This window comes from Bombus affinis, chromosome 13 (assembly GCF_024516045.1).
Source record: "Bombus affinis isolate iyBomAffi1 chromosome 13, iyBomAffi1.2, whole genome shotgun sequence".
NCBI classification, from domain to species: Eukaryota; Metazoa; Arthropoda; class Insecta; order Hymenoptera; family Apidae; genus Bombus; species Bombus affinis.
In genome coordinates this window covers 11,019,490-11,032,274 of record NC_066356.1, presented here as the reverse complement: position 1 = coordinate 11,032,274, position 12,785 = coordinate 11,019,490, and the positions used below count along the sequence as shown (strand labels likewise).

At 41.1% G+C, this 12,785-nt stretch overlaps 2 protein-coding genes across 5 annotated transcripts in view; one reads left to right on the top strand and one right to left on the bottom strand.

Moving 5' to 3' along the window:
- LOC126923095 (tyrosine-protein phosphatase Lar) overlaps positions 1 to 12,785 on the top strand; it is a 278,024-nt gene that overhangs the window by 45,882 nt on the left and 219,357 nt on the right. The gene's annotated exons all lie outside the window — the stretch shown is intronic.
- LOC126923137 (uncharacterized) overlaps positions 1 to 12,785 on the bottom strand; it is a 141,836-nt gene that overhangs the window by 119,803 nt on the left and 9,248 nt on the right. For all 3 annotated transcript variants that reach the window (XM_050736287.1, XM_050736290.1, XM_050736289.1), the window contains exons 3-5: positions 3,569 to 3,743; positions 3,251 to 3,407; positions 2,625 to 3,148 (exon numbers count right to left, since the gene is read on the bottom strand). The gene's annotated coding sequence lies outside the window, so the exon portion shown is untranslated. The remainder of the gene's footprint in view (positions 1 to 2,624; positions 3,149 to 3,250; positions 3,408 to 3,568; positions 3,744 to 12,785) is intronic.

The following is a 12,785-nucleotide window of genomic DNA, read 5'->3' as shown; positions in this document are numbered from 1 at the left end:
AGTAACGAAAATATGTAATTTGGATTACACCTTCTAGCGATTACGAATCGCATACGCTGTTTCACAACGTGCAACAGAGCTCTAGAAAGTTGTATCGAATTCGACCAAAACTTTCGTCGGATATATTTCATACGCCGTTGCTCGAATTTCAAAGTATATAGCAACCAGGTCATTATTACTGGCAAACGAAAGTTCGGTTCGATCGTGATAAACATGATTTACCACGTTCAACGTTTCATCTAACGAGAATGAAAGACATTTGGTTAAACAAGAGTGGATATCACGAGATGTACGCTTTCTCTGGAAAAGTAAGAAAAAAATTGCAAAATAAAAATGTTTGAAAGATTTCTAAAGCAATAGCAATAGAGAAGCATAAGTATATTGATCCAAGTTTCGATAAAACTTCAATGAAAGAAGATAGGAAGAGAGGACAGTTGGTCGATGTACATTGGAAGAGCAGTGTTTGAAAGAGTTCCTGACCCTCTTCTTCTTGCCGTATAAATCGATGAACGAGCAAATACTCGTTTGCTACTCGGTTTACATCACTTCGAAATGAAACGCTGCGATGGAATCTAAACGACATTTGGACATTCGACAAACGACGATGCAGCACGCTAATGATAAAACAGTGCAAAATCGGAAGGACACGGATCTTTGTTGCTCGATGAATAGTTTTAGTTCAAACGTATCGATATATATATATCGGATAAACCGGAAGAAATATCCGTATAAGAAAATAAAACAGAAAAACGGAAAAAGGGATGAAAAACGAGAGCCGAGCGATCAATGAGAATTTGAAAAGTAGTATGGCTACGAATTGCTCTAGATAAAGGTGATCGAGAGAACGTAGAAATAATAGCGGTATAAAATCTTGCTGAGACTCGAACCATATGGTATTCCAAGCTTCCGTAGCTGGTACGTCCATTCCATGTACATATCCTTCTACTTCTACACCAATGTACGTATATATTATCGATTTTCTTTTACCGACGATTCTCAGTGTGAAACCACCAAGCATTATTCTTTCTCTCTTTACTATATTTCTTTTCGTAATTCTCCTCTGTGCTCGCTTGATCGCGGATGGAGTGCACCGTGCACTGTTTAGACATGTAGCGTTATTAGAAAGCGAAAATGTATCTACTGGCTATTTTCTCGGGCCAACTCAACTCCAATGTACTCGTCGTAATACATGCTACAACGATTCGGTCCAACACTTTGCCCGTTCTTCTTTGCTGCAAGATATAGCGCCTCCTGAATCGATCAGAACAACAGTCTCGAAAATATCTATGGTCTCGGAGCAGTTTCGCACAAAGCGACAGTAGTCGTAGGAACGTTCCGTATGTCAAGAATGTCATCAAGCGGCAAGAGTTTTACAAGACGTTCGTGCAGCGGATAGAAACGTAAATGGAATGAGATTAGCGATCGTTCTGGGATGCATCGTGTTCGTTCAAAGACTAATCTCTCGCGAAAACGGATACGCGTTGGGTCGCATTGCCGATACGACGTTGCGAATCTACCGCAAGCAACAGTCCTGTTCTCACTGCGTCGAATATCGTGTGTTGCATGGAAGAGATACGGCATATAACCAATACGCTGTAGCAAGAATAACCGAGCAAGCGAAATTCCAGGACGGTTGCTGCGTGTGCACCAGCTGGCCCATTATACCGGCTTTGTTCCGTCAGACTCGAACAGAGGCTTGTATTCCCGGCGATTTCCTAGGGGATCCTCGATACCCCTTCGTTTTCTACGTTTGCCTCTTCCATACTTGGCTCCCTCACGAACTCTCGTTGTTCCATCTTTGCCTAGATAGGTAGGTTACCACTCTCCACTTTTTCTTTACATGGACGGTTGCGTGACTCTGCTGGCTCCAAACGGTACACATTCGCCATTTTCAAGCAACACAGAAACTCGTAAGCAAATTAATTTTACTACATAATGGTCTTGAAGATCATCTTGTTCAAGTAACTCGTTTCATGTCTGTGTCATTCGCGAAGGGTATGTGTAAAAAGTCCGAAAGTCGCACGTACCCTTTCGATTTATCGCGTAATATAAAATCTAACCGCAGTGAGCAATCAAATTCTTTTACCCTTAGTCAGGGACCTAACAAAGGGATCGTAACTCGACGAAACGTGGCTTGACCGCTCGTTTGAGCAACTGATCGAAGACAGAAGAGAATGAGAATCGAAAGAGGCACTTTGTCAGGTTTTCTGGCTGTTTGAGAACCGTCCCCTACCTACGTATATCGAGAATCATTGGCCACACTTGCGGATTCAAGGGATCGATGCTGAATTTATGAAATGCAGATAGCTGTGTTTCTCGATGAAAAATGGACGTAGTATGGAAGTGACTACTTTAAACAAATAAGCACGTAGTAAAAGTACATCGGGTTACTAAACATATCGTGCGAAAGTACAAGGAATACAGCACGATTTGTAGTGAAAATCCACTGTGGTTTGCAAAACATAATCTCAAATTAGGTCAAGAAGAAGCAAATTAGCGAAACGAAAAAAGAAAACGAAAGTGAGAGAAGAAAAGAAGAGGAAGAAATAAATCAAAGACAAAGATGTATGACAAATGAATAGGAAAATCGGTACGTCAAATTGCGCCGTACCCTAGAAAATTACCTTTTGTCGATAATATCGGAGCAAGTTGATAGTGGAGTGGCAGTGCGGGGTAAACGACCCCCTCCGCTTCTACGTCCAGGTCCCATGGCAGCGACGGCACGGCTGTCTCGTGTGCACGTGTATGCTGATGTATGCGCTGACGTGCAAGCCTGCTTTGCATTTTTACGGTGCACGTAGAACGAAGCAGTATAAAGCGATCTCTTCGTTCCATGCGCGTATAGGCGTACAAGCGTGATGTGTAGGGTACTCGCACTGTAACGCGGTCGGTCGCGTGTTTCACGGGAATCGAGGAAAATATCTACGCGAGACCAATGGAATTTCCCCTGTACGTAGCTAACCATGTTTCACCGCCAATGCTTCAGGCACATTTATCAGTAGACGATACTTATTTTCGACGGGACACGTGACGACGGGCACTCGCGTTAAACGTGCGAGTATGAGCAGCGCACTCCACCCAGTGAACATCGAATCGATCTACGCGACTCTCCTCAAATCGATTCTCCAATGGAAAATGAGTTATCGGCCTACGACATATATATGTATATTATATATATGTATGTGTGTGTATGTATATATATATATATATTCATATGTATATATATATATTCATATGTACATACACTTACCTATATCCTTTGATACCTATATCGCTGAATTTCTATGATCGATGCGGATTTCTATGATATACTGGCAAATATCGGCGACGCGTCAATACTGGATTTACACACGAATTCTCATGCCATCGTTACTGAACGAAATAAAGTAGATGTGGAAAGCAGCTCACTGGAAATAGAAAAAAAATATTTAAGTAAGTATCGTAGCACGTCTCCAGAACGTTATTAAATGCATTAACTTAGATCTGTCAAAGGATCGAAACTTTACCTGTTCCGCGAACAGGAAGAAAACAAAGAAAGATATCCGATATAATGACAAAAGCTTCTTACAATTAAGTTCCTTCAGCAGCCATCTCGTTAAGAATTAAACAACTACTCAGCTACTTTGAAAGAAAGGAGGAAAAGAGGCGAGCACGTATTAAACGACAGATCCTCCTTTGCTATCCAAATTTCTTCCGGCGGTAGACCCGTTCTTCTCCCTCGTTTCCGCAAATAATCCCTTTAACTGAAAAATTCGAAGGTTAATTTTACACGGATAATGCACAAAAGCGCGATTTCTATTTCGGAATCTATAACTACAACGTCGCACCGATACGATATTCGACTGTGTATCCTCGTTTAAAAAATTCCATAGTTCCGTGCTATATTCGTAGTAAATTTAAAGCGGCAATTTTTATCCGGTTCGATGATATTTAATTCGAAGGAAAAGTTGTAGCAACGTGCGAAAGAACATTACGATCGAAAGCCTCAAGTTTAAGTAATGCGGCCGTAGAATTGTTAGCAAGGAGAAAAACTGAAAATTTCTAATTCGCGGTCGAGCTACATTTTTTACTATTTATCCTTCCAGGCTGTTCGTACTCGCTTTTATGCGCCGATTCTGTGGCTTCTATTTTTTTTTCTTCATTTTGTCATTCCCTTTTTCCAACTGCACCTTGTTGCGGTGGATATTCCGGCAACCTCCTCTCGCATCCCTCGAACAAAACCCCAGTTCCGTTGTAGTACCGTACCGAATGCGCTACCCCATTGCAAGACCCCACAATTCCCTGCATCCCCGTCGCGTTTCCGGAACCTCTACCTCTACCACGACGCTTCTGTACGTTCACTCTCGGCTAGACTTCGTTGGACCCTCGCGACGGTCGTGCTTTTGTTTCGAATTAACATTAGGAGGTTTCCGCGTCAGAGAATTTATGCGGACATACAAATAAGCTGCGTTGCCTGGCTGCGATGTAACATTTAGAAATAGCAAACTCTTTCTGACGCAGGCTGATTTAATTCGAGTACCAACAATAGAACGACGACCAGAAAAGGAAAATGATATTATACGCAGTGTAATTATCTCGCGATAAATAATATATTTGTGAGAGCGAAAATTACAATTTATCATACGGTACGAGATATAGAAACCTATTTGGCGTTCGAACAAAAAATTCATATTGCCGAAAATGTAGCGCGAATGAATTTACGACTATCCATAAATCCTAGCTTATTCCAAATTATACTCCATATCTTTCATTACTTTCCGTGCTGGTGATGAATCGTCCAAGAGAATAACATTGATATGCAAAAACGGTGACAAATGACACAACTATACGCGTACATACGTGTGTAGTTCTCTTTGAAAAAGTTAAGTTTTAATTTATCTTGCGGAACAGTAATCGGCTTACGCGAGACTGTCAGAAACGTTGAGGTAACGTCGTCAAGAGATTTGTCGTCCTACTATAGACGCTCTTACAATAATTGTACGAATGGCTTCTTCTTTTATTCTCTCGTCGCTGTAGGCTACTCGCTTTCCACTCTACGCCATTCTTTTTAGACATCGTGAAGCAGGGACTCGGATATCCTGACCCACATACGCTCGTTTAAATAGGTCGGTTTAACATTCCATCTTACTTGCAAAGCTTTAAACATTATCAAACGGCCGTTCTCATCCTCGCTTCTCGCTTATTTCAATTCTTTTGTGAAAAATGAATCCGATTGAAAGTAATTTCAGAACAATCGACGCTCTGACGAACTGTCCATCGTATATTAATGGCGGATCGTGTATTCAATACGGTTTTGTCAATGCCTTTATCGTATTACGTGGTATGTAATCCGGAAACATTTCACGGAATATCATCGAATCAGGTCAAACTAAGTATGATTGGGAGTGTCAAACTGTTCCGATGAATCGAAGAGCTCTACAAACTGCAAACGCAGTTTAGAACAACCGCGATCGAAGGCTTGATATTTAATAACAAGAATTACAATTAATTTCAGAAACCCGACACTGCCCGAACGATAAATTAATTATCGAGTCTTCTCGAATAACTCAAAGCTAAACCAAATTCGATAAAGACAATTGAATTTTTGTTTATTCATACAAATTAGAATATTAAATGAACATTTTAAAATCAAAAACGAATCGAAGATTTATCATTGGTCCAAGTACACAAATATTATACGTTATCGACGCTCATATTTAGATACACCAGTTTCCTACCTGATGAGGATAGTATAATAGCAACAAATGTACAAATTTAAACGAATTCTATTGCTTGGATCGATTGTAGCGAAATTACAACAAAGACTTTGTCGTTGGCTGTCCTCCCTTGTTCGCGAAACATCTAAATCGTTTGTAATGTCAATTCACGCATCGCTGGACGTTAATTCGGTATTTCGAAGCGCAATTTTCCAAACCATTCTTCGATCACGCGTTTCCAGCTTTTACAAGCGTAAGCTCGGTTAAGCTCGCGCGTTTAGCCTCTCTAATAAGCAGCCGAATAGGTGATAACGTTTGCCCAATCGAATCAAAAGTTTCAACAGGAAAGTGGCGAATGTTGTTATCGACAACATGGAATAATTTTTCATAATTATTTGCAAATTCGTGTGTCGATTTAAAATAGAAAATCGAACGAGGGTTTACGTCAAGATATCGATAACGGGTGAGGAACGATACGTAAAATGCACGTGAGGATCGGCGTGCGTAGAATCGCGTAGAAAATTTTAGAAGAAAAGAACCTCGAATTGTTCCGTGAGTAGAAACTTTTCTACGATCCAACATTCTTGCATAATTAATCCGTAAAATGCAAAGAATAGGAAACCGGAGAAGAAGAAGAGAAAGGGTAGGATTTTATGCAAGTTTGCCTAAAGACGGTCCAATGATGACGCTTAGATCACGAAAGAAAGGAAAGAAGGAAAATGCGGAAAACCAAGGAAAGGAAGTTGGCAATATCGTCTTCGAGGATCCCGATTTTGTACAGTGACGTGACATCGTAGGCAATCTTGAAAGCTGCTTCGCGTTGACGAGAACTTTGCCGTCCGGTTCATCGGCAACAAAGGATCGAATCTCCCTCATGCGCGAGATCGGAGATTGCAGAGAGAAAGGTTTCAACGAAAGAGGAAGCAAAAACACGAAACTTTCTCGTAGAAAACAGTGACAAAAAATTCCTCGTCACTATGATCGTGATTTCCCGATACCTACACCTCTGTCGCGTTTAAATGAAAGAGAATCAAATTTTATATCCAGTGCAATTTCATGTCAAACCAAAAGCTGCATATATCGAGATTACTATCGTATATTAAAATAACATTCATGGTGATGAAAATCTTGTTACGCGTTTTAACAGGTAGACATTTTAACAAGCAATAAACGTAGAATCCAATTGCTTTTTATATTAACCCTATGATATCCAGAGCTTCGAATCGTTGTATGGGAATAGTAAATTTAATAAATGTACACGTTATGTACCGTTTTTTAATGCATGTTGCGTACTGTCGTTGGTTTTTATTAAAAGAGGAAAGAGTATTACGATGAAAAATGATACAAATTCGTCAAAGTCGTGTAGAAAGCGAAGCCGATGCGAGAGGAAAAAAGCGTAAATCTTCGAATCATGTAAATAAGGGATAAAGCGAACGCGGAGAAACAGCATTGTAAAAAGTGCTACTTTATATAGTTCAAATTTATGGATAATGAAATGCGAGAAAAGGGTGTAGAGTGGAAGAAGAGGCCGGCAGTGGAGAGCAGGCCAACAGTCATAATCGCAGCTTAGAATGCATGGAATAATTGCGCGCGTGCATTGCGCTGTAGGCGGCTTAAACGCTGCGGCAATCATAAAATATAATTTCTTCGGGTCGGCTTGTTACAGCCACGCTGTCCTTCCCATCCCACCGTTCCGGCAATTTCGATCTTCTTTTTTTCAAGGCTGTAGTTTGCACTAAAACAAAACGGACGAAGAGTGCCGTGGCGAAGTAGTATGAGAAAAAAAACTGAACGCAAAGGTGTGTACAGGAGGCAAAGTACGCGTTATGATGCGTATGTTTGTTTTACAGCAGCACGAACAAAATACCTGCAACGTTCTATAACAAAGCAACGGATAAGCAATGACGGCGGAGTTCTTCTTCGCGTAGTTTTTCACTCTTCGCATCTGGACGAACTTTATCGAGCTCGTGGCCGTGAATTGCAAATGTATTAGCGTCTTCTTTCGCCAGGTTTTTCTCGACCGAACGAAGAAAGGAAATGGAAGGAACATGCGTTGATGGTCGTCAAGGTAACAGGAACGGGGAGCACGATCTAACGCATAAGGAGCGGAGGAAACTCGCCGCGAAATAATAACGAATGCGAGATATATGTTACGATAGTCGTGACAATTTGCCAATTTTTCCGAGTAGGTTTGTTGACCCAGTAAAACTACCATCTTACCGGAACAAGCTAGGAAAAGGAATGCTGGCTCTACTTGGCAAATTTTATCAATTTCGCGATTTCCTGGCGCTAGTCCAGCCACAACCTCGAGAAACGAGACAGTACCGCTTATTTTTCTCAACCATCGGAACCAGATATATCGATTTAAGATTTTCCTTCTGCTTTCGCGACAATTCAATTCGTCCGAATTGCGTCAGCTACGTCAAATTACAATTTCCTTCGTAGATAGCTATCTCACTCTCTCTCTCTCTCTCTCTCTCTCTCTCTCTCTCTCTCTCTCGATTGATAAGACGAGGGCTCTTTTAATCTCGTTATCGTCAAATATCGTACGCGAAGATAAAGTAACATAATATTTCGGTACATAAGGAAACTCTTTGCTTATACCTACGTAACAGTTCTGGAATATAAAAACTTAAAGCGCTCGTCTTATCGCTTTTTGCGACACTATCGCACTGACAGAATTTTATTAGACCGATTTTTCCAGATTCCCTTCGTTCCTTTTCCTTTCAGACGAGACTGCAGAATCTTCGGCGCAGACAGGCTTCGGCAGCCAATATCTCCGAGTGCGACTTAACGTTGATCCTTCTTTTATATCCGTTGAATTTAAATAATGGAGCCTGTGCTAATTCGAGGCCAGCGGTGGTCAACTAAACGGTAGTTTGCAGAAAATTTATTTCAAGATGAAAATTTCATTCGAGATGAATACAACGTTAATCGTCTTTCAGCAATCGCGAACCTTTCGCATAAATGTTGAAAATGTCGGTTATAGCGTAACATTAGAGAGAGGTGAATTTGAATTTTTCAGATACGACCAACGATACTCGAATTTCGTGCTCAATTTATAATTCCGCATTTACGTAGCACATCATACCCTAAACCTAGAATAACAGGAAGCTTTGAAAATGGTCGACGAGGCTTGAAACGGATACCGAACAGATGGCGGCTTGATCCAACTGCTGTAACTCGTTATACTCTGCGGTTATACCTCCGTGATTACCTGCACGAGCAAACTCGGACTTCTGCCTGAGTTTCTCATTATCGCGAGTGCGCAATGTAACCCTGAACTTTAATCATGGGCCTATCGTTAAAGGCTTTTTACCGACTTCGGCTTGCCCGAGTCACGTTTTCAACAAACGTATCAAGGCAATGGAATTTTTCCGGTCTAGATAGAGCGCTATAAAAGCTTTCGAATTTTACTTGGAGTAAGTAAGAGTATCGTAATCTATCAATTGTGTGTGAATTTGGTAGTGCAGTTGCAAGGTCTGCCTATCTATCAAGCGAGACGGAACGATTTATCGAGGACGCGAGGAAAAGAGAATGGAGATCTATTCGCAGATACTTTGAGGGAGGGAAAGAGAGATGGCGGATGGAAGTGATGGGTAAGCTAACACAGTAACGAAGTCCAAAATGTTTTTCCCCTGCTGGACCGTCGAGTGCTCAATATCTATGCTAATCCGGTCTACCGCTTCTTCGGTGTACGGCACTACACACTCTTCTGCGTCAGTCGTATTCCTTATCTTTCCTTTTCCTTCTGCTTCTCCTTCAACGTTTCGCCCTTTTACCGGGCTTTTGCGCCGTGGCTTTTGTCTCTGTATAGTTAAGTAAACAGCGGCTTGCAAGGCGATTTTCTGAACAAGAAATCGATAGGCGAGTCGTCCTAAAGTTCGATAGGCGAGACGTCCTAGAGTTCGACGGTCTTCCACGGAGCATCTCAAATCTTTATTCGTATAATCCGTTGAAACGGAGGAGGAAAATTGAAAAATAATCAACGACGAAACTAGCGTAAAAGCGAAGCATCGATTTCCACGAATACATTTTTGTTATTGTAATTTCTAGCGTGTTACCGAAAACCAGCAATACGCTATATATTACTGTTTACTATATCGACCAGGTCTTTTCTTTGTAAACGTTTACTTTTCACCAACTTCGCTAAAGGAATCTTATTACTTGCCTTCTACAAACGTTTATGTATCACGGAATTACAAGTAGGGTATCTTCTTGAAACTCGGCTCGGTGAAATCTTTCGCTTTAAGAGAAGCTGTTTCGATCAAACCACGAGACATACCTCGCCTCTACGCACCAATACCATATATAACAACTTTATCCGATATTTCAGATTAGATCTCTTCGTTTTAATTACCACCTCTCGATACTTCAGAGCCAACAATTACGTGTTAATTGTACGAATAAGACGAGGAAGACGCATGGCATAGTATCGACTGTTTGTATCCGCATAGGTTTCACCGTTCTCTATTCCATGTGTCCTATAGCCACCTATTGACTGTCTTGGCGAATTGCATTAGTTCTAATCTAATCTTCTCTATTCACCGCTTCCGTTATTACTGTCAGCGATACAATGGAGGGCTAATTAAAGTTCTAGCTCGTGATGCTACTGTATCGAAAGCCAACGTCAATGGTATAATTACGCAACAATTGCTCATCGTCTTTCGAAATTGGTGTAAATCGCATACTTTGTATTTCGAAACGCAGACCGCAACGTTCAAAATATTAGGTTGCCCGAAAAGTTTCTTTCGTTCCATAAGGCGATAATAGATGAACAACAATTTCTGTTTTATATTATTTTATTGAATTAGATGAAATCCATTTCGTTCTATTTCTATTATTATGTTCCTGCGTAATTCGATAAACTGATATAAAACGAAAAACATTGTGCGTCTATTATTTCCTTATCGAACGAAAGAAACTTTTCGGACAACCTAATGTATCTTCCCTCTTTCGATAATTTCAAGAGAAAAATAGACTATCTCGAGGATATATGCGCTCGGGTTCGTAAGTATTAAGATAATTCCGTACGAAACATGACGATAAACGTTGTATTTTGCGACTCGATGTATCTATATGTAATAAATATTTGTTCAAACTATTTGCCATGATTGCCATGACATAGTAAATTATAATAATTATACGACGGCATTCACAGTTTACCAACGTGAATTCTATCGAACGAATTTGAGATGAATAGATAGGAAACTCGCAAAATTTAAATCTGCATTGCGAAATAATTTCTAGCGTGCGTGAAACGGAATAACAACGATTACAACACGGTAAGATGAATATTAAAATTGATTAAAATAACAGTCGCGATTAGTAAAACGTAAAATCGATTTTCATCGGCAACTGTTTCTCTAATATGTAATTTGATTCGTAGAATTGTTATACGTCAATGTGCTGTACAATGCTACACTTTGGAACAAAAAACGTAGAATCACGTGCGTTTCGGATTGCGCACGAGCGAATTTCCAGTTTTAATCGTAGAACGCAATTACATTCTCGATCCGTAGCAACCTCTCGCCACTTTCCATCCTCGCCCTTCCGCGCCAGAGAATGTCGGCGATCATTAGCGCGGATGCCCCGCAAATCATTAACGCGATTACGTTGTAACATAACAACGCCTGAAATCTATTGTACGCTTTCGAATGAAAAATGAAAGCACAATGAGAAACGAGCGTAAACACTAACGTAATTTCTAAACCAATCGGTTACCAACGAATGCCGTAACGAGGAAAAATATCAAAAACAAAAAAAAAAAAAAAAACGATCGTAGGGAAGGCTTCTGCTTTCAGGAAGCAAATGGATTTCTCCGGGAAAGGAGGTTAATCGATAACAACGTTTCTGCCGTTTTTTTGATTTACGCTGCGTCGTCCCAGAAGTAGAACCAACGCTGCGGCATTCACGGGACGTTTCAAAGTTTTTAACGATTCCAAAATGTTCGAGCATAGATACGCGCTACATCGAAAGCGAAATGGAGACAAATTTATGGAGACGAAGGCGTGGTACGAAAAACTAAGAGGACCAACTAAGAACGAGCTAATTAAATCTAGGTAATATCGAAATTAATGGACGAATGTTTGATTTTCAATTTTCGCGCAAGTTGTTAATCATCGATTATCGATTATCAGTGATATAATTAGCCGGCGGGCATGGAGTACCGAAATTGTTGGTAAACATAATATCCGGTGTTAAATCGCGTTAGAAGCATATAAAATTATGTTAATTATCGGTAAATCGAAGAGAAATTGTATCAAGAAACGAGGAACGTTGTTTCACGGGAGTTTCTCGCGAAATTTAACGATCCACTTTACGTATAAGCGAGATCTCGTTCCGAAGTAATTCCGGTCGCTGGCAGTCCGATTAACGTTTTAATCCGATTACCAAAGTTTACTCAAACTCGCGTAGGATCGCCGCGAAGAAAACCTAGAGATTCGGTAATACGACAGAAATTTTCCGTTGGGACGTCTGGATTTCCGCCTTTCCGGCAAGTCTTAGTGTCTCGGCTAATTAATCCGCTAAATTAGTAGGTCGGAGAGCGAGTGTTCAGCAGAGCGTAGAGACCACGAGTACCAAAAAGACCGTCTCTGCTTCTCTGTAGCTGATACGCGGCTGGCAAGGCTGCTGTAGTCGGGTTGCTCGCACCGAATACGCCTTCTACGAGAACGCGAGATCGTTCGTGCTTGCGACTGCCGTGAAAATGCATAACTAAGTAAACGTGCTCGTGTTTCCGCTGTTGTGTGTGCACAGATGTATTCATGCTTACGCTTGCGATTGCGTTCGCTTTCGCGTTCATATTAGAGTTCGCACTCGCGTTCACGTTCGCGTTAACGCTGGCGTTAACGTTCACGTGCGAGCATCAAACGTAATAATGCCTTGTAATGAAACAACGTGGTTTCTGTCGCTTCTGGACACGTTTCCGGCCAACGCGCCACACTAGGTGTCGGTAAAACGTGGCTGAAACAACCGGATAGAGAAGAGACGGCGTCTAAGCAGCGTTGTACCGAGCCTAGGCTTGTCTAACCCCGATTTCCTACCACTGTATGTGTTGTGACGTCACGTGCGTTCAACACCCTCGCG